We start from the raw sequence: 8,576 nt of genomic DNA on the forward strand, positions 1-8,576 counted from the left end.
ATCTAATTCGCATCAAAGTTCAATTTTTACAAAACCAAAGTTAATTTTTACAACGTCAAAGTTCATCTTGACAAAGTCAATATTTCCCTATATATACAGCAAGGAGCACTGATGATGATTCATTAGGAATCGAAATATGGCCTTATTTGCAGCATGAATTCGAAAAATAAGTTTATTTTGAGTTTTAATAAACTAAACGTTCACCAAAAAACTTAAGTGAGAAAAATCGAAAAAACCGAACTACAAACATATTAACGCCAAACATTCGGTAGAATTTATAGAATATTGTAAAAAATATATATATATATATATATATATATATATATATATATATATATATATATATATATACTGTGCCTCTACTCTACATTGTTGATTCCTTGTTTGTTCAAAGTGAATACTTAGTTTTACAATCTTCGATTTTGTTAAATAAAACACTTTTACGTGTTTTCATTATCGATGATTCGTCTGATTCAAAATTTATTTGTAGAAAGAATTCCAATTGATCGTTTTTGAATATTTATTATCGGATGTCTTTGTTCTGTGAGTATTGATTCTGCTAGTCGTAAATTTCAATGGTTGTTATTGTAATGTAAGATTTCAACATTTTAATCCAAGATTTGTCCAATAATTTTAGTTATGTGTTTCTCTTTCATGGGATTCTTTAAAGCGCCAGTTTGTACGTGCATCGTGAGTCTTGGTAACTCGATAACTTGGTAGAAATCATTGTATTCAGAATTATGGTGGCCACACTCACCAATATTACATTTGAACAAATATATTCGATGGCTATATTTTCACTAACTTTTTCATTTCGTTTGTCATTCTTTTATCTATTTAGAGTTTTTTTCTATTCTTTGGTTGCCTGTAATATTTATCGATAGTCAGGTCGGTCTAAATCAGAGACGTGTCAAACCTCAGGCAGTTTTTCACAAAGCAGTTCCACGGTAACTTAGTTAGAGCACATGTTGAATCAACCGTCACAAGACACACATCGTCAAATAAGCATTGAAATTTTGTTCACGTTTTTAATCATCTTTATGTTTTGATATATTAGACACTTCACAATCAAACTAATACATTTGTTTGTTTCTACTTCTGGTTTTCATTTGTTTAATTTTTAAATTGCATTTTTTTTCATAGAGTTTGATACAATACTTGAAAATTATTAATAAAATTTAACTAATTAAATTTACTTCACTCTATGGCACATAACATTTTTTTCGTAAGTCCTTTCAAATTCATGTATGTTGAATTGAATTTGTTGAATGAGAAGAAATTTTATATCAGACTTTCGTTTTGGCCGTGTTTATTATTCATATAAAGCGATGAAATTGTCATATCAGTTACCGTTATTTTCCAACTTTAACATAATTAATTTTTATATAATTTTGATTATTTTTTTTTACTCTATGTAGACTAAGCAAAGAAAGAGACAAGAAAAAATTTTGTTTAATTTTAAAGTCACATTAAACTAATTTTTTAAACGTTGACGGACCAATTTAACAAACCTTTCACCTAAATTAAAAATGAAAAAAGTTGGAAATGAAAAAGTGAAAACATTAGGACGAGTTCCAAATTTCAAATTAATAGAACTTTTTTAAATGCATAGATAAATTCTACAAAAATTTAGGTTGCAAATTAAAAGTATATGTATATATTTTTTTGCACTTTTATCCAGAGATAAAAAAAAAGAAAAAATTCACAAAAATAAATTTCGCGTCCTATTTATTTCTAATAACAGACAGGACGTTAAAAATTTAATAAAACTCTCTATGTGGGGCTTTCTCGATCGCAATATTACTTATTAAACAACTTTTCATTGTTTTGGAATGTGTTTTTCAAGTTGTTGTTCTTCAAAAATCAGAATTTTTTAGCAAAGTTTTGCATTTAATTATTTTTAATGAGGACAAAGATTCAGAAATAGTCGTTATGATTTACACAGATTTTATAAAAAGTTGCTTGTAAATAAATTTAAATTCATCAAATCGAACGTCGAAATGAAATGTTTCTAAATGTTCCATCATGAAAGATAAAATGTGTAGCGGTGAAGAAATATTGATTTTATATTTTGTTTGATTACATTTTAATTTTTAGATTAGTTTTATAATTTAATCAACAAACATGTTGGCTAAAATTAATAGTGGTTAATATTTTAGCATTCAAACAATTTTTTGTTTTCAACAGTATATTAAAATTGCAACCTAAATTTTTGTAGAATTTATTAAAAGCTTATACTAATCTTAAACTTTTTTGTTTGAGAATTTGTTGTAAAAACCAGAATATGGTTATCTTAATTTGAACAAATGTACCATCAAAATATACAGGAAGAACTACATAAAACCATATATGTCTCCTTCCAGCATTTTCATATCTTATACTGCCACATGCCATTTTATGCTTCTCCAGATTCGTGTTTGATGGCCTGTAACAATTTTTTCTTGAGTGCCGTGTGTGGATGAAAGTGTAAGCAAAAATAATGCTGGAAATTGTAACTGGTATAGAACGGCATTATTTACAGTATAGTTATCTGTTTAAATGCGATATTAACGCTGGCAAAATCCTGTACTTCATATTTATCGTAACCTGTAATAAATAAATTCAAAATTTGATTTCACACATTCTAAACAGCTATAGTGATTCAGTTGCCTTTGTATAATCAGAAATAGTTTAATATATTTTACTGTTGTTTTTGCTGTTGGTCTGGCTTCAAGGAAGAATTAATTTGATTGCGTAATAAAAAAAGCCTTAGAAGGGTTCAGTTCTTCAAATAATAATTTGTTTCTAGGGAAAAAAATGACTTACGTAGAAACATTATTTTCTATTGAGGCTTATTCATTTACAAACAATTATTCCTCCTTGGGGTTTTCAATTTTTGAGTAATTTTATTTTGTCTAAATTTAACTCAAAAAATAAACAAATTTCTCATGGAAAGATTTGTGCAATATTTTATTGAATAATGAAAATTTCCACTTTTGAAAAAAATGGTAAATGTAAAAGAAAACACTTCTTCTCTGATTTTCCCTAATTCAAGTGAACAGAACATGTTATTATAGTTAATGTAACAGAACATGTTATTATAGTTAATGTAACAGAACATGTTAATGTAAGTTGCATGTCTCGTGCCTCATTTTCGTGGTTTGCAGCAGGAATCACAAATAGCTTTCACACATGTTGACCGTTTAGCTGAAAAATAATTACAAGGAAATTTTATTTTATATTGTTATATGTCAACTTGTTGAAACATTCTTTTTTTGTTGGATCAACTTTATCTACAAATTTTGAATTGTTACAAAATAAGCTTATTCTTCGATTTCTTTTTATTTCACTAAATTTTGATAACATTTTGTTAATTATAGATTTATACAATTTTGTTAAACTTGTAAAAAATTATCAAATTACTTTGTATGTAAGCACATATGTAAATACGTACAGTACATTATTGCACATCCATAGGCTCTCTCGTCGTGGTAACACATAAAAAACTCACAAATCTGTGTTAAAATCAAACAAGTTTTTTGATCCGATGAGGCAAATTTCAAAATTGTCGAAACATTTCGAAATGTGATGATTGATCGCTGAACAACTTTTTACAGATACGGTACAGAGTATGATGGAAAAGTGGTTAATTTTTGGATTTTGTTGGTCTACTTATGAATCGGTTTGTCTGAGTTGTCTTTGGAGTCCGTCTACGCTTGTCTCAGAACATTAGTTGGCAGTAAATTGTCTCTGTCGAAACTATTTACACGTCACCTCGACACACGCCCGGCAGCAGTTCGTCTGCACACCGCGCGAATGTAGGTATAGAAAAATAGAAATAATAATTCTTGCCTATGATGAAAAAATTGTTAATACAAAGAAACTGTTGCATTTACTTTATATATATATATAAAGGACAATAAATCAGAAATAAATCAAGTAACTTTAGCCTATCCTACAAAGCTAAGAGATACATTTCTTAACACAGATGAAATGTTTGTTTTTTTTTTAATTTTTATTTGAATAATATAATTAAATTTGAATAATAATTTTTATACCAAGAACATGATAATATTAGCATAAAACTTGTCAAACCATGAATATATTTAATGATTAAACACGAGTCATCAAAATATTATTATATAATTAATCAACACTTATTGATAACAATTAGGATTGAAATATCGGGAAATTAATGATTGATCTTAACATTATACATAGATAAATAAGTAAATAAATTTTTAAATTTACTTATTGTTCCATTTTTTATGCAGTCTTTCATCTGTTACTTAACCTAAGTGTATTTAAACTCCAGCACCACAAATGCTGCAACATGCACAATGGAAAACTCACCGAACACTTTTCATTTGTTTCCTGATTTTTTTATTCACATATTTATTTATTTAAAATTCAGTTTATCTTTTTTTATTTATTTACACAATTGATATTTTGAGTCAATTTTAAAATGCGTGCTAGTTCTTTATTGCTGGAGGAAAGAATATGTAAATCTTCAAACTGGTGACGTAATCAAAACTGGTCCACATTTCGTTGTACTTCTTGTTTGAAATTTTTTTTCAACATGTTTTTTTCCTGTTGGACCAAATAAACATTCACTCATTGTTTGTTAACATTTTTGAATTAAGTACCTATCCCAGCATACCAATTTATTAGGGTTGCAGTTTGTATTATAAGGCACGCATGTAATTGATGTTTATGGAGAAAAATATTTCAACGAGTTTCCAACAGTCATTCATTCCGTTCAAAAATTTTATGCCATAAAATATTTACCTACAACAATGATTGAATGAAATTTTTGTATACAATTTTTAACGGTTTATTTGAAAGTTAGTTAATTTATTAGTTCATTTGTTTCATTTATCAGTTAATGATGTTCAGTTTGTTTTATATTAATGCATTAGATCGTTTGATTTTTATTTTATTTAAAGTTATTTATCATTTAATTCTTTTTTATTTGTAATGCATTTCACCTGCTTCGAACAAACATCATTTTTTTTGCCGAGTAGAACATAATTATTTTATTTAAAAATTTACATTATTTGGTATAGATAGTATTTTTTTCAAAAAAGAAAAACCAGTTCAATACACTTCTGTTGGAGGAATATTTTGCTTAAATTTATATTTCTGAAGAGTAATTTGTGGAAACTCGCTTGCTTTATTTGAAATTCGATGAAAAATAAGATTTCGAAGCGCCTGAAAGAGATTTGCAGTCTCTAAATGAAAAAAAAATTTTGAAAAACATTTTAAAAAATAACATCATAATAAGTCCTTGCTTGAAACGGTCGTATACACGATTTTCATTTATCTAAATATTTTCTGACTGGTTTCAATGTTTTTTTAAATTTTCTTCGCATTTACTGCCTATCCAAATTTGTTTTAACTTGAAGTAATATAATCTTTTTCAAACGTATCTCAAAAATTAGCCTTATTTATTTTTAATAGTTTTATTTCTCAAGCTTAACCATCGAATCCAGCCAGTCAAACATGACGGTCCTAGCAACATCACATTCTTACATTATACTCACTCACATGCAATTTTCTATCCTATCAAAAAACTCTGGCAGATGCAAATCTGCTTAAAAAATCATTCATTTCTTAAAACTTATTCAAGACTTAATACTTTTTAACTCTTACCTAATAATAACTTAATGCTATGGTAATACTTTTCCTACAGCAAATCCCCAGTCGAAACATGCAAAGCAGTCATTCTTCTACCATGCGGACAACGTGCGCGATAAGCTTCTAGCTCTGTACACACGCACTCCAGCCAAGTTAGTCTGAGAATAAAAAACAAAAAAGTGCAAAGTATGGCAGACTACACTTGCCAATCGAGCAAAACAATTCATGAATATACGTAATTACAACAATCATTTTGGTTTGTTGATATATTTAAAATATATGTACGACTTGAAATAATTTCCGCGTTCCAAATTTTTTAGAAATTTCAAAAAGTTATTGTTGAAAGCCGAAACGTTAAAAATTAATTTTTTAATCTATTAGTTATATTCAGTTTATAATTTTCTAAGCACTTTCTAATTGATAGAAGAAAACGAGTGGGTATTTGATTATTAAGCATACGTGAATAATACAAAAAAAAACACACACACACAAAATTATCTCCTCAGCCGACAACAATCCAGTCTAATGGTGACAGATGGTTCACCATTCATTAGTTCATTACGTTGTTGCTCTGTTGTGGATATACATTCATTTATATGGACGGCACGATGGTGTAATGGTGTCTGACGCTGCTACATGTGTTACAGTGACTGAGTTTAAATGCATATGGATCCTTGTCTGTCATATACAATGTGTGTTATTATGTGTGTTTTTAAATGCAAGGAGTGTTTGTTCTTGGGTGAGAGTGCCTGTATTAAATGTTATAACGTGTACTATATGAGTGTTATAAAAATAAATGTGTGTGTGTGTATGTATGTGTGTGTGTGTGTGTGTGTATGGGTGTATATGGGTGTGTATGGATATACACCGTACAGCAGAGATATATTATGATGATAAATGAATTGGAGCGAGTGCATGTTGTTGCGAGGGATTTGAGATGATGGTTCATGTAAATGACGGATGTTTGTCTAATGCATTCATTAGATCAACGTACGCAATGACGCTTTGTGTGCGTGTTCTGTATGTTCGTCTCTTTATATTTTGGCATGTATGCGTGTGAGCAGTTGAGGATGGATTTTTTATTTAAATTCATTTTATATAAAATAATTACATTTCACGTGAACAATTTCTAATTATGCTACAACATATTTCATCAAATGTACGTATTTGTGTGTGTATGCGGTGTGTGTGTGTATGTGTGTGTGTATGTGTGTGTGTGTGTATGTGTGGTGTGTGTGTGTGTGTGTGTGTGTGTGTACATGGAATGTGAGTTTCTTTCGAACTGAGAGTATTCGAACCATCGCCTTGCCGCACGAGACATGGCACTTCGACCGTCTAAACTAACTCTCCGAGGCAAACATACATAAGTACGTTACCCACACTTATTCATTGTGTATACATTTTGATGTACTGTATATGTATTATATGTAATGAATGTAATTTATAAACGAAAAATGATGCGTTATACGTGTGGCTCGGTGTGTCTATGAGCAAGAGCATTCTACGTGTTCAGTCTAATAGTGATTTATTGCCAAAGTTGCATGTCGTTTATCAAATTTTGTTTGCGTGTTTCAAACAAAATTACAAACATTCCAGGAAAGAACAAATTAAGAGGCCTGAACAAAATGAAGGCTCTACTGTTATTTAGGTTGAAGTACTTTTGATAGGCAGCTGAAAAATTGCTTTAAGAAGTTAATAAATAAAAAAGTGAAGGGCAGGTACATTTAAATCCTTGTTATAATTTCACAGTGAAACTAAAATATGTAAACATATAATTTTTAAGACTATAAAAAAATTAACTTCGAGTCATCCAAACACATTAAAAGTCAACTTCGAATCATCCAGACACATTGTTCCAAACGTTTAACGCATTCTACAATCAAAATGTGTACGTACATCCATCAACGAATTCCTTGATAGGAATTGGTTGATGGATGATTGTGATTTCGAGTGTGATTTCGAATGAAAGTTACAAATCAAACAATGAAAAACCAAAAGCAAAAAACAGGAAATTGTTTTTTGTTTTGTTTAGTGCCTTCAGCATGAGCTCATCTTGACTGGCGGATGAACGCTTGAATGAATGTTAATGTTCGCATCTTCTTCTCTGGTTAGTTCTGCGTTCGATTAAGATTGTATCTATTTGTTAAAAATATTTTATCAGTTTGTTGTAGGCTCACTGAAAATGCTTGACAATGTCTGATGAAAAAATCGGCTGAAACAAATTTCAAATCGGGAGATTCATCAAATCGTTTCTGTCATTATAGCTCAATTATTATGAGGTCATGAATAGCCGTTTCAGTGTAACATCCAAGCTAAGGGGAAAAAAATTTTCAGACATACATAGTAAAAAACGGTTACAGTTTTAAATTTTCACAGTTCTTTGGCGTCAGTAAATAAAACACGTCAACGTTATGAGAAACTCAGCCAGCCAAGCAACCAAGCAGCCGAGCAACAAGAAACACTGCATTTTTATGTGCTTTGCGCTAAACTAATTGAGCGCTGGCTGTCAAAAGAATCTTGTCGCAGCTTCATAAAAATTTGCGGACCTGTCAGAAAAGTCGTTGGAAATTATATTTTTGAGTTGTTTTCCAACACTGGCTTGGTTTAACTCTTTCAAAGAACTGTTCAAATTGATATCTTAACATGGAACAATTAGCAAAAACCTTGGAGGGAGATTTTTTACAACTCCAACGATGGCCGATAACCGTTGCTGATGTTTGCAACTCATTCTGATTAAAATATAAATTTGCGTTAACATACACTAATGATGAAGACGATTCATCGCCCCTCTCTGCATCCGCTGCACATGTGTGATGAATGTAGTACGCGTTTTTACGTGTTGCTAGGATGTCTGTGAGTCAAAACGTACGCCCGTGTGTGCGTGTATGTGTGTTTTTTATTTGTATGTGTGTGTGTGTGTGTGTGTGTGTGTGTGTGTGTGTGTGTTTGTTAGCATGTGT

This window comes from Helobdella robusta (assembly GCF_000326865.2).
Source record: "Helobdella robusta unplaced genomic scaffold HELROscaffold_25, whole genome shotgun sequence".
In the NCBI taxonomy this organism is placed as follows: domain Eukaryota; kingdom Metazoa; phylum Annelida; class Clitellata; order Rhynchobdellida; family Glossiphoniidae; genus Helobdella; species Helobdella robusta.